This window comes from Dipodomys merriami, unplaced genomic scaffold (assembly GCF_024711535.1).
Source record: "Dipodomys merriami isolate MVZ:Mamm:240054 unplaced genomic scaffold, mDipMer1.0.p SCAF_151, whole genome shotgun sequence".
Classification (NCBI taxonomy): Eukaryota; Metazoa; Chordata; class Mammalia; order Rodentia; family Heteromyidae; genus Dipodomys; species Dipodomys merriami.
Window position 1 is genome coordinate 164,880 of NW_027202838.1, and position 18,342 is coordinate 183,221.

Here is an 18,342-nt window from a genome sequence, read left to right on the forward strand (position 1 = left end):
CAAGTTGTGCATATGTTTCTTACAGGGCTGACTGTGGACACAGGGACCTGTAAGACAAGTCAGTGGCCTAATGTAATAGTCTTGTCCTATGTAGATGATACAATTGCTTGTGGACAAGAAGCATTCGTAGTAAAACAATTGTTAGGTGTACTCATATAAATTCTTCAGGACGTGTGTGTTTGTGTGTGTCCTAAGAAGAAAACAAATTGAAAAGTAGTTCAGAGAGAACTCAAATGACAAGAATGTGGGACTTGAGTGCACAGCAAGATAGATCCATTACAATCACAACAAATAAGTGAAAAGGAATGGTTTTCTTCACTTATTTTTACCTACCCTTACAAATCCCATTGTGTTCAAAATAATAAGGGCAGAAATGTATCTGTTGATGCTTACTGTTGTACAACAGCTAGTTTATAAGTGACAGCAGAGGCATAAGGTCTGTTCTGTGAGTGTCCCCTGCAATCACTGGAAAGACAGTACTATTGGAAGTGAACTAAAGCCACTTATTGCAGAGGAAGCATTTACTAATTTCAATGAGCAGACTTTTTGTTTTGCTTGTCCTCGGGCTCGATCTCAGGGCCCAGGTGCTGTCCCTGAGCTGCTTTTGCTCAAGGGTAGCACTCTACCACTTGAGCCACAGCACCACTTCTGGCTTTTTCTGGGTATGTGAACCTGAGTTATAGAACCCAGCTCCTCATTCATGTGATGCAAGCACTGTACCACTTAGCCACCTTCCCTGTCCTATAAGCTGACTTTTTATGTTAAAAGAAGAAAGAATGTGTTGGTATGTACTATCCACCTTCCATGTGCAATTCCCAAGGTTCAGTCCCCCAAAGTGAAAGGAAGAAAGTAGAAAATGGGATGACATGAAGTATTCAGTTACAACTACAAAGAAAAATAGAAGAACAAAGGCAATGAGCAAGTAACTAGGTTTTTGTTTGTTTGGGACCATTTGTTTTTTCTTTCAATTGTTGTGTGAGAACTTTAAACTCAGGGAGGGCCTGACATATTCCCTAAGCTTTTCACTAAAGGCTGGCATGCTACCACTTCCAGCCACAATGGCACTTCTAGTCTTTTGGCATTTAATTGGTGATATGTCACAATGAATTTTCAGCTGATGTGCTGCTGAGGAATGAAAACCAGTGCCTCATGAATGTAAGGGAAACACACTACCACTGAGCCACACTCCCAGCCCCGCCCCCTTTCTTAAAATAGTGTGGTTGGGGCTGGCAATATGGCTTAGTGATAAAGTGCTTGCCTAGCATACATGGAACACTGGGTTTGATTTATCAGTATCTAATAAACAACAACAACCACCAAACACCCCTAGAGGTGGTGCTGTAGCTCACGTGGAAGAGTGGAGGTCTTCAGCATAACAAAATTCAGGAACAGTTCTTAAGCCCTGAGTTTAAGCCCCAGGAATATCAAACAACATCATCAACAGCAACAACAAATGAGTAAATGAAGACAAAAAACCAATGTCAGCAAGTTTCATTGATAAACATAACACACACACACACACACACACACACACACACACACACACACACACACACCTACACAAACACACTTTTTAAAAACCATATTCACCTCCTTTACCCTGTCTGCTCACCCTCCCTGTTCCAACTGCTACCTACATCCACAGGAGAACTTATTCTATGTTTCTGTTGTTTTTTCATTCTTAAAAATTTTTTCTGAAGATTTTATACACACACACACACACACGTATCGATATAAATATATATATATATATATATATATATATATATATATATATATATACATATATATATATGGGTGAAAATTACATGAGCCAGTATGCATTTTTGCACAATTCCACCCACTTACTAAAACTGGCATTTATTTCCATATATCACATTAAAAGTACCAATATTAGGTATTGATCTCATTGTCTGGGTGGTATCTCTGACCATTTTATCTTAAGGCTCTTTCACTCTTTCTACTCCTGTATTTTTAGGCGATTAATTATAGATAAGAGTTTCATTGACTTTTCTGAAAGGGCTGGATGAAAGCTCAATCCTCAGATCTCAGGTTTACCACCATGAGACACTTGTGTCCAGCACCTTTAAATATTATTACATGTACTATGTTATTTGTGGTATTTAGTAATGAATTTTTTGTTTGTTTTTGTGCTGGTCCTGAGCTTGAACTAAAGGTCCTAAGTGGTCCCAGAGCTCTTCAGTTCAAGGTGAGCACTCTACCACTTGAGCCACAGCACCATTTCTGCTTGTCTGGTGATTAATTGAGATCTGTGTCTCACAGACTTCCCTTCCCAGGCTGGCTTTGAACTGTGATCCTCAGAGCTCAGCCTCAAGAGTAACTAGGATTGTAGGCATGATGGATCAACATCCAGTTATACTTCAAAATACTGTATTTACCTATTTGTGGAATACAAAATGATGAGGATCACTTTTTACCTGTATTTTACCTATCGAATATCTAAGCACAATCCTACATCTATCTGTTAGTGTCTCTCAATTTATGGATTCCTGTAACCATCTTCTAGCTAGCTTCTGCACTTTATTTTTAACATATTTCCAATATTTTACATTACTTTTTTTTCTGCTACTATGTCTTAATTGTGTTTTTGTACAACTATCAAAAGGGAGCTGGAGAAAGGAATAGTAGTGGTGGAAGGGAGATGTTCATCCTCCTGAGAACTCACTTTCACCCTCTAGGAAAGTAAGAAAACACATCAGGGACTCTGGTGTTTCATTATAACTCACTCAGCAGAACAAAACAATGGGCTAAGAGTGAATCAATCATAAGAGGCTCATCACTAGTGATTAATTAAATATAAAGTAAGCACTGAAGTCCTTTTGGTTACTAATCCAAAACCAAATGCTTATGACTCTTGTCTTTATCACAAGAAAGTGCAAGTGTAGCTATGGTTCAAGTGGTAGAGCATTGTTAGCCTTGAGAAGAAATGATTCAGGAAAGTGTTGCTAGGCACCAGTGTCTCAGGCCTCTAATCCTACCTTCTCTGCAGACTGAGATCTGAGGATCATGTTTCAAAGCAAGACTGGGCAAGAAAAGATTAGGAGACTCTTATCTGCAATAAACAACTCAGAAAACCCGAAGTGGTGAGGATCCTCAAGTGGTAGAGCAGTAGCGTTGAGCTGAAGAGCTCATGGACAGTGCCCAGGCCCAGAGTTCAAGACCCAAGCCCAATTAAAAAACGTAAAGTGCCTACTCTCTGAGTTCAAGCTGTTAGACTTGTTGTAACCTGTTTGGTTTCTCTGATGCAAAATGAGTTATCTTCCAGGTGAGACTTCCCACATTTATTACATTCCTAAGGTTTCTCAGGTGTGTGAATCCTCATAGGTGAATGGAGGTGTGAATTCAGGGTGAAGGACTTACCCATTTCTTACATGCATAAGGTTTCTCTCATGTGTGTTCTCTGATGCAAAGTAAGCTTTCATTTCAATCTGAAGGGACTTCCACATTTGTTACATTCATAAGGTTTCTCTCCAGTGTGAATTCTCTTATGTGTGTTGCAATCTGAATTCCAGGAGAAGGACTTTCAACATTTGTTACATTCATAAGGTTTCTCACCTGTGTGAATTCTATTATGGCTGCAAAGCTGTGACCTCTGCTTGAAGGATTTTCCACATTTGTTGCAATCATAAGGTTTCTCTTCTCTATGTGTTCTCTGATGAAATGCAAGTTGTACCTTCCAGTTGAAAGACTTTCTACTTTCCTGATAGTCATATGTTCATTCTCTGATGAACATGAAGGTTTGACTTAATGGTGGAAAGACTTTCCACATTTGTTACATTCATAATTTTGGTCTCCTGTGTGCTCTCTGATGCAAAGTGAGTTCTACATTTCTTGCATTCATAAGGTTTCGGGCTGGGAACGTGGCTCAGTGGTAGAGCGCTTGCCTTGAATGCATGAGGCCCTGGGTTCAATTCCTCTGCACCACATAAGCAAAAAGAAAAAAGCCGGAAGTGGCACTTTGGCTCAAGTGGTAGAGCACTAGCCTTGAGCTGAAGAGCTGAGGGACAGCACCCAGGCCCAGAGTTCAGGCCCCACGACCAGACCCAAAAAAACAAATAAATAAAAATAAAATAAAATAAAAAATAAGGTTTCTCTTCTGTGTGAATTCTGTGGTGCGTGCTGAGAACTGACTTGTACATCGAAATTTTCTTACATTCCTCATATTTATAGGGTTTCTCTACTGTGGGCTCTTGTGGAGGGAAAATCAGTTCTGTTTTCTCAGACATAGATTTTAGACACTGCTGATGCTCATCAAGCTTCTCCTGTGGATACATCCTCTGAGGTTTTCTTAGGTGTATGTCCTTATTGAAAGATTTTGCAAATCCAGTACAAATATAAAGATTCTCTCCTGTGTACATTTTTTTATGTGAACTGACTGTAGGTATTTTTTCTTTTGGCTCCAGTCATGGGGGCCTGAACTCTAGGCCTGGGTGCTGTCCCTCAGCTCTCCAGCTCAAGGCTAGCGCTCTACCACTTGAGCCATAGTGACATTTCTGGCTTTTTTCTTTTTGCTAATGTGGTGCTGAGGAATTAAACCCAGGGCCTCAGGCATGCAAGGCAAGCACTCTACCACTGAGCCACCTTCCCAGACCTACTGTAGGTCTTAAGTGGAATGATTTTGCACATACAGTACATTCAGGTGTTTTCCTCCCTCCCTGAAATATTTCTTGGGCAAGGACAGTAGAATTATCACACTCTTCTCTATATTCATTATGTTTACTGGAGTGTCCTCCAATACTGTCTAAAGAATATGGTCTCTTATTGTACTACCTTCCATTCTCTACCATATTCAAATGTTGCAGCTCATTTGGATTCTCATAATTTTGGATAAAAATGCTCAAAATATCTGTGGGGTTCTTCGACTTCAGTAGATACCCTGGGCATGCATCTCATCAGGTTCATTGAAATCCTTAGTCCTCATCCTTCAGGGTTCCCATTAGTTCTAGTCAGCTCTGCCTTATATTTTGAGCTCAAAATAAAAGTTGTTCCTAATCACACTCTTCCCTCAACTGTATCAGTAGTTGTGACTATTTCACACAGATTTATCCTGGAAAGACTTAATCACAGCATCTATTTTTTTGCACCTCTAAAATGATTCATAGGAAAAAAAATACAAAAACTTAATTGATATACAAAAACTCTTCATTATAAAGATAACACATTATGTTTTTAAATTTAAGATTTTAAAATAGCAAAGTAGGAATTTATTTATGAGAATTATATGCCTTTCTCTCTAAGGTATTATGAAAGTAATAATGATATTTTATGATGGAAAATAATATTTTTCTGTGTTTAAGTTTTTCTTTCTTAGTCAATTCACACTTCTAAAAATGCAGATTATGGGTATTTTCAGGAAAGGTAATTAATTAATAACACATCTCCCTCTAAAACTGTTACAAGAAATTTATCCTGCTTCAAGACAATAAGAAAGATGTCAACATGAAACTACACATGAAAATTATAAATGTGTAGGTAATATAAAGGAATGTATAGAACATATATTTAATGTAATCTGTCTAAAATGATTTGTGAAGGGAAAACACAGCACAATATTCATGATTCATAAAGCATGAAGATTCAATGTATAAATAGGTATAATCAAAACAAAATATGTGGATTAGTAATATGCATTAATTAGTACTGTACTTGCCTGGCAAATATGAGGACCAATGTTCAAAGAATACCAACAAAAAATTAAAAAGTGTAATTGATTCAGATTTTCAATGGAATTATTCCATTGAAAAGTAACTATATTATATAATGTCATAGGCTAATATTGTGAGAATATTGTAAACTCTTAGAGTACCTAGTAATAATGCAATGCAGTACCTCCAGTAACTTAACTACCTATGTCTGCCATAAGAAAAATCAGACTGTTTGGGAAATTTACTTTCTTGCAGTTCTATAGTATAGCAACAATTATGATGCATGTTTTACATATTTAGAAGTTCTGTGCTTCATCCTAAGGATGGTCTTTATTCTGTACACAAAATTTGTAGTAACTTCTTTTTTTTTTTTTTAGATTTTATTTATTTATTTTTTATTGTGAAATACTGTACAGAGGGGTTACAATTACATGGGCAAGATAATGAGCATTTCTTATCAAGCATTGTAGCCTCCTCCTTAGTTTCCCCTTCCCATCACTGCCCATTCCCCCGACCCTCCTACCCAATCCTCCCCCGCCACCAAAGTTGTAAAGGTTGTTTTTCGACATAATGACTTGTATATCTCATTGTTGCAATGGGTCCACCGGCATCCCTATTTAAACGATTTGCTTGGGGTTACTTCTTTATTAAAGAAAACAGTCAAACTACAAGATTAGGTTACAGCTACTGTATAAGAGCATTTTTTTTCTTTTTGCTTTTCATCAGTCAAGGGGCTTGATCTTTGGGCCTGGGCTCTGTCCCTTATCTCTTCAGCTCAAGGCTAGTGCTCTACCACTTGAGCCACAGCACCACTTCCAGCTTGTTCTGTTTATGTGGTGCTGAGCAATCGAACCCAGGGCCTCATGCATGAAAGGCAAGCACTCTACCACTGAGCCACCTTCCCAGCCCCTCTAGTAGCATTTTCAAAGGAGTATATTAGGACTTACATATTTGTTTGTTTCACAGATTCAACAAACCATAGAACCAAAATACTTGACAAAGTATGGCACCTATAGTAAACATGGAGTCTTTGAAAAAACTGGCATTATCATGAACCATGCAGTATAACAACTATTTAGTAGGATTTAAAATGTAATAGGCATCAGAGGTGATTTGCAGTGTATAGAAGATTGCCTGAAATTATATTACAGGTGATTTACACTGTATAGAATGCTGTCTGTAGGTTACATGAAAGCAAACTAAGAAAGAAGAATCAGATGAGACATAATAAATAGCAAACATAATAAATAGCAAAGTAATTACTAAAATGAAATCATATTTATATTATAATCTAAAAATACTAAATATATCAGGTAATTTCTGATTTAAACTGAAGAAAATATACTCAAAAAACTCAATAAGCCATCCAAAGAAATATACATTAATTATTAAGAAATCAAAATAAATCAATAATGATACCTGAAGCAAAAAGCAATAATGAAAAGTAAAATACTGATAATATGAGAGGAAATAAACATCAGCACAAATTGCGTTACCACAGATACAGAGCATTGATAATAACAGGTATATCATCAATCTATATAATAAAAATTTTATTTTGAAAAGTAGTGTACAAAGGTATGGTTAAAAGGCCAAAGAATGTTAATTTCTTTAATCTATACTTATGATTGTAGAATTAATACTCCTCTTTTTTTTTTTGTCAGTCGTGGGGCTTGTACTCAGGGTTTGCATGCTATCCCTCAACTCTTTTTTTTTTAAATTTAATTTTATTTTATTTGTGAACATACTGTACAGAGGAGTTACAATTACATGGGCAGGATAATGCGTACATTTCTTACCAAGCATTGCAGCCTCCTCCTTTGTTTACCCTTCACATCCCTTCCCAGCATCCCCCTCCCCCCCAATCCCAATCCTTCTCCTTCCCCCCTTCCCCCCCCCACCCGCACGGACTTTGTAAAGATCGTTTTGGACATGACAACTTGTACTTCTCATTGTTGCAACAGGTCCACCTGTATCCTTAAACAACTGGTTTTTCCCCATCTCCTCCACATGTTATACTGACATCAAATATAGTGAAAGCAGGGGTTATACTGTGGGGGAGGGACATACAAAGCAACAAAGAGACAATCTTATAAATGCATTAGAAACATATGCATGAAAGAAAAAAACATTAAAATACATATCTAAGGGTTCATTTTTCTGACATCACATTATCTGACCTTTTCCGCTTGACTCATACATATGCTAGATATTACAAATAAGAGAAACCATGGGACCTATGTTTCTTTGGGCCTGGCTTACTTCACTTAATATAATTTTTCCAAGTTTTTCCATTTCCTAACAAATGGGGCAATGTCATTCTTTCTGATGGAGGCATAGAATTCCATTGTGTATATATACCACATTTTCTTGATCCATTCATCTACTGAGGGGCATCTGGGTTGGTTCCATATCTTAGCTATGGTAAATAATGCTGCAATAAACATAGTTGTGCTGGTAGCTTTAGTGTGGTCTTGTTTGTAAACATTTGGGTAAATGGCCAAAAGTGGGATTGCTGGGTCATAGGGGAGTTCTATGTGAAGTCTTTTGAGGAACCTCCATACTGCTTTCCAAATTGGTTGAACAAGTTTACATTCCCACCAACAATGAAGTAAGGTTCCTTTCTGTCCACATTCCCTACAGCATCTGTTGTTGTTAGAGTTCTTGATTTTTGCCGTTCTAACTGGGGTGAGGTGATATCTCAATGTTGTTTTGATTTGCATTTCTTTTATGGTAGGGAGGTTGAACATTTCTTCATGTGTCTATTGGCCATCCTTCCTTCTTCTTCAGAGAAGTTTCTTTTTAAGTCTTTTGTCCACTTATTTATTGGGCAGTTGTTTCTTTGAGGATTTGTTGTTGGGGGGTTTAATTTTTTGAGTTCCAAGTATATTTTAGATATGAGACCCTTGTCTGTTGTATGGCTAGTAAAGATCTTCTCCCAATCCGTGGGCTTTCTATTGATCTTGCTAGCTATGTCATTTGCCCTGCAGAAGCTCTGCAACTTTATGCAATCGTATTTGTCCAACCTTTCTTTTATTTGTTGTGTTTCCGGGTCTCTATTCAGAAAATTTCGTCCTGAGCCAAGGAGACCTAGGGTTTCTCCTATTCCATCCTGTAATGTTTTCAGAGTGTGTGCTTTGTGTTCGAGGTCTTTGATCCATTTGGAGTTGATTCTGGTGCAGGGTGATATATAAGGATCTAGCTTTAGTTTTCTACATGTAGTTAACCAATTTTGCCAGCACCATTTACTGAAGAGGTTGTCTTTCTTCCATTCTATTGTTTTAGCTCCCTTATCGAAGATTAGATGGCTATAGGTCTGTAGGTTCATCTCTGGGTTTTCAATTCTATTCCATTGGTCCTGAGGTCTGTTCTTATGCCAATACCAAGCTGTTTTGATTACTATGGCTTTATAGTAGAGTTTGAAATTTGGTATTGATATTCCTCCAGCAGTGTTCTTTCTATTGAGGAGTGTTTTTGCTATTCGGGGTCTTTTATCGTTCCAGATGAATTTTTGGATTGCCTCTTCTATTTCCTTGAAGAATGAGGTTGGAATTTTGATAGGTATTGCGTTGAATTTGTAGATAGCCTTGGGAAGTATTGCCATTTTCACGATGTTAATCTTGCCAATCCAGGAACATGTATTCCTCAACTCTTGATATCAAGGTGAGTGCTCTACCACTTGAGCCACACTGCCACTTCCAGTTTTCTAGTGCTTTATTGGAGATAAGAGTCTCATGGACATTCTTGCCCGTGCTGGCTTTGAACTGTGATCCTCATATCTCAGCCTCCTGAGTAGCTAGGATTACAGGCGTGAGTTACCGGGGCCTGGCATCTAATACTCCTCTTAATGACTGAACAACCAGATAAACGGTCATCACACACACACATGTGGAAGGCATTATCTTTATCTAAGTGCTGTTTATAAAGAACTATGCTGTTATATTTACCAAGACAGACACACTGAGAATAGATCTGAAGACAAATTGTCTAGAAATTTGAAGTACCTGGTTTCAGATGCCCCCTTACAGACCACCAGAGACCATGATCAATGCAAACAGCAAAGAGTCGATTATTGCAAGCTTGAGCTTGGTCCTCCGTGCACTCAGTAACTGGTAATGCTCAGAGGCCCCGAGCACAAAATTAGTACAACTTTTATAGTATTAAACAAGTTCACAAGTTCAGGGCGTTTCCACACAAGCAAGTTCAGGGGGGTTTCCACACAAGCAAGTTCATAAGTTCAGGGGGTTTAAGTACACCCTGACTGTACTTCCCTTTTTCTGATGGAATACCTGGGCAACTGTTCTGTTCCTTAAGGTTGGGCAGGGTTGGTGGCAATCTGCGGTTTTTCTGAGAAATATTTTTTCCTTTGGCAGCACAGCTCTCTTTGGTGATTACTCTGAGGGCAGCACAGCTCAAGGGGCTTGATCTTAAAATAGAGTTACTTTAGCTCTTCAGAAATCAGTATGAGAAAGAAATCTATGTTATAAAGACAATAAAATGCAACAATATGTTTCTAATGATCTATCAGTCAAACAAACAGAGGGAAACTAGAATGGATCTGTAACAAATGTATGCTATCACTATGATTTATAGAATATTAAAGGGAGCCACACTCTTAATTCAGTTGTGAAATAATACAAGTGCTTTCAATTATGTATGGTGTATTCACATGTATATCTTCTGGAGGGTGTGGCAGAGCCACAGAATTTGAGGGATATAGGCAGATGAAAATATAGTATACAACTCAAGAGTAGAGATAGGAGGGAGGGATTGGGAGAGAGTGAAGGAATGGAAGACACTGTATAAAAATAAAAGTATTAATCTCTGTATGCATTACCTCCATAATAACATTAAATTACATTAATAATAAAATAATACCTCCAGCATAAACCATTTGCTTGGTGATCAAAATCTACCATAGTTAGAAGAACAGTTTCAATTATTAGACATATAATGCAACACTTAAATGGAAAGATAAACTATTTCAGTTTAGGTTGCATATTAATTCTACATAAACCAGTAACAATAATCTGTTTCATTGTAGTATTAAGTATTAAGTGTTAATGTTAAATGTTGAGGTAAGAAAAAACAAGACAAGCACTTCTGGATCAAGACTGTCATTTAACCCTAACTATTAAGGAGGAAAATGAGGTCTGGAAGCCAGCTTAGATAGACAACTCAAATTAAGCAGCTAATGAACAGGTTAGAGGTAAGACTCAAGTGATAGTGCCAACAGTGAGTGAGGAAGCTGACTGACTGTGAGACCTGGAGTTCAAGCTCCAATAGTAGCTCTAGAAAGCTATGGTGGAGTCTGAGTTATGTGTATTACATGTGTTTCTAAATTAGAAACCTAATTGTTGTGAAAACTGGCAAGTCTTCATCTCAGACATAAAGAGAAAAGAAAATGAGTGGAGGAGAGAGAGAAGGGAAGCCAAAAGTCAGGGAAAAGGTGGAAGAAGAGGAGACAAGAGAGTAGTGGAGAGAAGGGAAAAAGAGGAAAAGGGAAAGGAGGAGGAGAAGACAGGAGAGGAAGAAAGCCTTCTGGCATTAGATTTGACAGTAAATCTTAAATAAGACACCAAAAGTGACTCATGCAATAAAGAGGCAAACAAACTAGTGCCAGGCTCTGGGGGCTCACACCTGGAATCCTAACTACTCAGGAGAGTCAGATCTGAGGATCATGGTTCAAAGCCGGCCTGGGCAGGAAAACCTGTGAAATCTTATCTCCAATGAAGCACCAGAAAGCCAGAAGTGGTGCAGTGGCCCAAGTGGTAGAGTGCTAGGCTTGAACTGATGGGCTGAGGCACAAGCTCAAACCCAGACTTCAAGCCACATGACTGACAATAAATAAATTAATGAATAAGGGCTGGGAAGGTGGCTCAATGGTAGAGTGCTTGCCTTGAATGCATCAGGCCCTGGGTTCCATTACTCAGCACCACATAAGCAGAAAAAGTCGGAAATGGGTGCTGTGGCTTAAGTGGTAGAGTGCTAGCCTTGAGCTGAATAGCTGAGGGATAGCACCCAGGCCCAGAGTTCAGGCCCCAGAACTGACCAAAAAAAACAAAACAAAACAAAGCCAAGAAAATAAATAATAAATAAAAATTAAAAAATAAATACAAAACCAAAAAAGAAAAAAAAAAAACAAACAAGATTAAGTGCACACAAACATAATCTTGTATAATGAAAAGAACTATCAAGGAAGAAGCAAAAGCATGGTAGGAGAAAATATTTACTTATGTCTTTAAATAGATTTCTAACAAATCTGAATGAGAAAATATAAAGAAAATCCTACAAGTAACCCCCACACAACAAAATCTAATTTTAAAATAGGAAAAAGATTGAAGAGACTTTTCTAAAAAGGACATACACAAATAGCTGATTAAAATATAAAAGTAGAATCAATCATCATGAGAATAATTCAAATCAAAATTACAATAAAATAACTATTTTACACATGTTAGTATGGCCATAGTTTAAAAAAAAAAAACACCAAAAATCCTTCCAAACTCCAACAAAAGCTAGGAAAGTTGTGACAACAATGTGAACCTTGGGGCATTTCTCTCAAGTATGTAAAAGTATCAAAGATGGCGCAAAGTGTCCTAAAAAGAACTTAATATACAATTACATAGAAATATGGTCCAGCACTTCTACACTTGTACATACCTTAGAGAAAAACAGAGATTTCTATAAATACCATCAAAAATATAGCCTAAGTTTCAAGAAAGACAAATACCACAAAGCAGTCCTAGAGTATTTACAGAGACAATTGAAGTACTTATAACACACTCAGTCCTGTACAACAATCAAAGTTATGTTTGAACACACCATTTCAGCAAATCCAGTAAAACTTCATTAGGATAGTCTAATGTGTATGAGGATGTGATGTCTGACCAGTTTCTAGCCAACCTTTACCTTCCATGAGAAGTTACCTCCTAGGTGTCATTGAATCACATAACAAGTGGGACCACTTTGTCCTCACATTAAAAAATGAGAAACAAACTAAAGCAAATCTGCTCTTAACTTAGAAGGCAAGTTTTGATAATCTGCTAAATCTCCAAGCCATCTTTAGCTTTTTTAGAAACATGTTCCTGAAGCTGAATCTTTTTTTTTTTTAATGTTCTTCAATCTTGTAAACACTTAGATTCATAAAATGGAATGTCAAACAGTGAGAAGTAAAAGAATCTCATCAGAGATCCTACCATTCTTTCTTGTTGTTGACAATGAATAAAGATTCTGGAACCATGGCTTGGAGAGAAGCCAAATGAGAGTCAGAAAGAACCTGTGTGAATTTACCCTAGAAGTTCCTGCTCAGAACATGATAGGTGGGCTGGAAAAGCATAAAGCCTTCTTTTGGGAGAAGAAACATTCCTGAATCAAGTAGAACATTAAAGTATCCAGTAATGACAAATCCACAGAAGACTAAACTTATGTGTTACTAAACACTATTAACAGAAAATACACCCCAAAATGTAGATCCATAAAATGCAAAGAAACACAACTTATATAGGTATGTGCTTTGGCTTATACTTGTTGGTTGATGACACAGGAAATTCTATTATCCAGCATTCAGTTATTTTTCCCATTTACCCACAATAGTAATTGTTAATATAAAATACATGAACTTTGCAGTGACATTTACAAAAAGCGAAAATTTATTCTATTTACTTCAGTGAGGTTGTTTTTGATAGGAAACACAATATGAATCTTTTAAAAGCAGTGTTTGCACATTAGTACTGGGTTTTTCTACATTATAAGAATATTTTCTTTCTTTGAAAAATTAAAGTGGAGCTGGGAAGGTGGCTCAGTGGTAAAGCGCTAGTCTTGCACGCCTGAGGCCCTGGGTTAGATACCTCAGCACCACATAAGCAAAAAGAAAAAGCTGGAAGTGGTACTGTGTCTCAAGTAGTAGAGGGCTAGCTTTGAGCTGAAGAACTGAGGGACAGCACCCAGGCCCAGAGTTCAGGCCCTACGACTAGACTGAAAAAAAGAAGAGAAAAACTTAAAGTTAATTTATTATAGCCTAAGTGTTCACATTCACAATACTTAAGATGAGGAGTGTTACAAATTTCAAAGTGGGATATTTTTGTGTGTTTTGGGATTTGCACTGTCCTCATCCACATTAGTGACTGAACAACCTGAGGTAGAAGGTACAAATATAGTATGGTATTCAGGGATAGATTATGGTTCTGACGTTCTCTGGAGGAAAAGGTGAATGAATGGAAAACATGGAGCTCATGCATAACACTTCTAGAATTCCTTCAGCAGGAGATGTGGTGCATCCCTCATGGGTTCCACTAGGCCTGGAGATTCCTGTGGTTGTGATGATCCACCCCCATGTAGGGCATGTGGATTATGGAGAGCCTGTGGATTTCACATCTTGTCTACTGTTGTACTGGTGGAAGTCTCCCAGTATGCATTGCATAACTGGGCTCAAGGCGTGACGTGATCATTGGTACCTTGCTGGCCCCCATGTTTGTCAGTATGTTTGGACAAGCTCACCCTGACATCTGCAACTGGCTGCTGGCCTTTGGACTAATGCCTATCTCTATCCCATACCTCTGTATCAGAGACGTGTCCTGTTTCATGGTTTTGTATCAGTTACTGTGCAATGTTGTGTTATGTATCCATACATGCTGATAGTAGAGCTAGGTACGGTTTTCAAGGGTGGGGTAGTTTTTGATGCCTCTAGCAGGAACAATTGTGTTCTCACTAACTGCATAAATACTCTGAGGTTACTATGCGATCACCTTAACTTATGTTGCTTGTTCAGTTGATATAACCATTATGGTATGATAAATTTGGGTCTCTGTTTTCTATTGAGGTTTATAGGCTCTTAGCCATTGCTGCAGATTTTCTGGAATATTGGTTGCCAGCATTTTTGCTACCCTAAATGTTCTTGCTAGTGCTACTGCTTCTGATGTGAACCTGTTTCTGGTGCCCTGGGATGCAGGTGGGCTTGGATAAGATTGTGATATGTTTTATGATTTGGAAACAGCAATGATGTATATTGATAATCAAGTAGATGTGCTAAAGACCCAGTTAAAAATGATGTGATATGCGAATGGTTAGTACGTCTGTGTTATCCCTCAGTATGATATGGGCCAATATCAAGTGACATATTTGAGGAATCCGGACCTTTGATAATATTTTGGGGGGGAGGATCTGGTCATAGGGCCTGAACTCTGGGCCTGGGCGCTGCAAGGCTAGCGGGCTACCACTTGAACGACTGTGCCATTCTTGCTTTTTTCTTTTTGCTTATGTGGTGCTGAGGAATCGAACTCAGGACCTCATGCATGCAAGGCAAGGGTTCTACCACTGAGCCACACTGAGCCACCTTCCCAGCCCTCCTTTGATAAATTAAGGTTAGACATTAGGCAGCTACAGGGTCAGAAATCTGATATTGGTCACTCCACCCTATAGGTAGCACACCCTGCAGACTTAGCTGCATCAGTTCTCCATTATCTGTAGGGATTCAACCTGGGAAATAGCAATCCTTTTTCCATTTCTTAGGCATTTTCCTGTTTCTTGTTTTGGTATTCCTTTTTCTTCCATTCTTCCTGAGATGTAGGATCTGCTGAATTTTCCAGGCTCAGGCTGATAGACACTTGCTCAATTTACAAAATAAAAAGGAGGACTTGTTGCAGACTCAGAGGTGCCAGGACTGTCAAGGTGTGAGCAAAAGCTCCACAACCATGGACTGCAACCTTCAGGGCTGTAAGTACTTGCCATTTTCATAGGAGGGAGTGTTCCTTTTAGCTTCTGGGCCTGGGGCCTTACCTGTAGGAGTTTGGTGGACAAAGGTTGAACTAGAATGAGGAAGGATTCACATGATCTGCAGTTGTTGCCACATTGAGTCCTAGAACAATGTGATGCAAGAACTGGACAGATATAGAAAGTGTCTATAGCTAAGAATATTGCTGAAATAAAGAGAGATTCATCATTGGCCTGGTCTCTGTCTCTTCTATTATCATCCCCTTGTTCTTCTGGAGCACTGCTGGTGTTGTGGCTGGCCCCCAGCAGTGGTAGTATGCTTACCTAGCATCCCTGGTTCAAGTCCTCACTACCACATACACAGAAACACAAAATGTGGAATTGTGGCTCAAGTAGTAGTATGATAATTTTGAGCAAAAGAAGTTCAGTGACAGTGTCCATGCACTGAGTTCAAGCCCCAGGGTTGGGACATAAAACACAAGAAATGCAAGTTGGGTGCTGGTTCCTCATGTCTGTAATCATTGCTTTTGAATAGGCTGAAACCTGAGGATCCCAATTCAAAGTCAGCCTGGCCACCAACATGTGTGAGACACTTATCTCCAGAGACAATTAGAAATCCAGAAGTGTGTTGTGGCTCACATGGTAGAGTACTTGAGGTTAGAGATGGTTCCCAAGTTCAGAGTACAAGTGCCACGACTGACAAAAAAACAAAAAGATAAAAATATAAGTAAATGCATCAGAAATATAGGCTTGAACAATGAAAACTACACTTCACATGTAGTCTTGGAAGTACTCCAATTCTTTCTGATCCTTTTCTCCTTGACTCTCAGGAATTTACTTTTATAGAATGAAATTAATTTTTCTTTATATTATTAGAGGTGCTTGTAAGTTGAAGTCTATAAATCCAAATATACCCTTTGATTTCCATTTTCATGAGGAATAATTCAGGTCCACAAAGGGGATATGGAAAACCTATACATTGGAGAGCTAATACCAGGCATGAAACTTTCCAATCCAAACCATCTCAATTATATTGTATGTAAAGGATCACCAAAAATCACAATAAATATTTAAGAGACAAGTATAGGATCTCTGAATATGAGAGAGGGAGACTGTTGCAGACCCTGCGGTGCCTGCCAGGAGCAGGCAAACTGTGAACAGTCTCATAACCTCAATTTCATTATTAGAACTAAGTACCAAAAAGTCAATGCATCTAATTCTCCCCATGTATATCCATTTTCTGGTTGGTCTTACAATATTTCACAAAGGAAACAGTGGTTTTGAAGAAGAAACTCAGCTCCCACAGCAGGGAGAGAAAAGTCCCAATGCATCCAAGCACTCTTCTAACCAGAGGTGAAGCAAGGTGGCGCCAAGCATTATGGGAATTGTAGTCTCCGTGGAGGGCTTTTGGTTTGAAAGTCCTGAGTTGTTTTTGTTTTGGGAGGGCGGAAGTGGCACAGAGATCCTTTTGCGCATGCACCTCCCCGCCCACCTGGGGTGTTTTAAGTCTGTCCCTTCTAGATTCTTTCCCTTTGCCTTGCTGCTGGAAGTGCCCTGAAGTAAAGTTCGGCCTTCCATAGGTGGGAGCCAGGAGGCAAGCGCCCAGCTCTGTGCAGTGAAGCTTGGGAGCTGTAACTTGAAAGAATCTTAAGCTTTGGAACTGATATCAGGTAGGAACTGTGGGATTGCTGCTGGAGTCTATCCTCCATGGTTTTCTTTTTCTGGTTCTGTTTTTATTTGGTCGTTGGTGGGGCTTGAACATTGGGCCTGCAAGCAATGTTCCTGACCTCGTCAGCTCATAAGGAGAGCTTTACACTTGAGCCAAAGCACCTGTTTTCCCCTCCACGCTTTTCTCCAGTCTGGGGTTGATAAACAAGAACCTGTTTCCCAAATGTCTGAGAGCAAGCTTGGTGATTCTGCAGACAAGGAGAGCCCAAGAGCTGTGCATTTGTACTCCAAGACCAAGGGATTTTTCTATTAACCCATGTGATTTTATTTGCTTTACCCAGGTGGAAGAGGACTACAGGAAGAATTCTAGTGAAATTGTGAGGTGTGTGCCTGCCTTGAGTCCTCTTACATGGAAGTTGTATTTGGGGCTTCTGTGTTGTTTCTCCAAGACATATTTTAATATTTTGGCTTGAAGTTTTAATCTCCTGGCTTGAGTTCACAGATGTTTGTTCACCATCCTGTTTCTAGAGACAGTTGTACATGGGATATTGGAGTAGTGAGTGCTGGTCCTGGATTTTTAGGAATGAAGCCTAGCAATGTTTGAAGCAGAGCACCCTATGAATAAGAATCTCCATCCTAAATGGACAGACCTTTTCAATTCTGAGAAGCCCAAAAGGGAAGAAGCAGAAAAGCACAGGAAGGGGAAGATGTTGCTAGCTTCCCTTGCCTTATGCAAAAATTGTTGCTACTTCCCTAAGCACCAGATTCACGTGGTACTCTTTCCTACATCACTCTCAATCACTTTGTGTTGTTGCAAGATTTAAGCTGATTTCTAGGAGTTGTGATGAGCTGGCTTGAGGAATAACCCAGAGGCTAGTTATCAGAAGGTACCTGAGACAGTGGTTTGGTAAGGTGGGGTAATTGTTATGACTGAAAATATATATTCCTATAGTAATCCCTAATCCTCTTTTTTCTAATTTATTCAGCCTGCGTTACCACTATAATTTTTAGTATGTATTCATTGAAACTTATCTTAAATGTCCCATCTATGGATTTGTTAATGCTAGCTCTAATGTGTTGGCTGTGCCTCGTAGTTCAGAAAGTGTTGGTCGGGGACATTTGGCCTTAAATGAAAAATCACAGAAGAAAACTTGAGGTAATATGTCTTACTCAAGGTTGTATGCTTTGTAAGTGTTGCTTATCTTCAGGTGTGTCACTCCTATATGCAGTATTTTATGTTGTATCTTTAGGATGGTCAAGGTTCTTTCCAAGACTGTTAAGGGAAATGAACATTAGG

At 38.8% G+C, this 18,342-nt stretch overlaps 1 protein-coding gene across 1 annotated transcript in view; it reads left to right on the forward strand.

Moving 5' to 3' along the window:
• LOC138827152 (zinc finger protein 658B-like) overlaps positions 1-18,342 on the forward strand; it is a 193,244-nt gene that overhangs the window by 48,318 nt on the left and 126,584 nt on the right. The gene's annotated exons all lie outside the window — the stretch shown is intronic.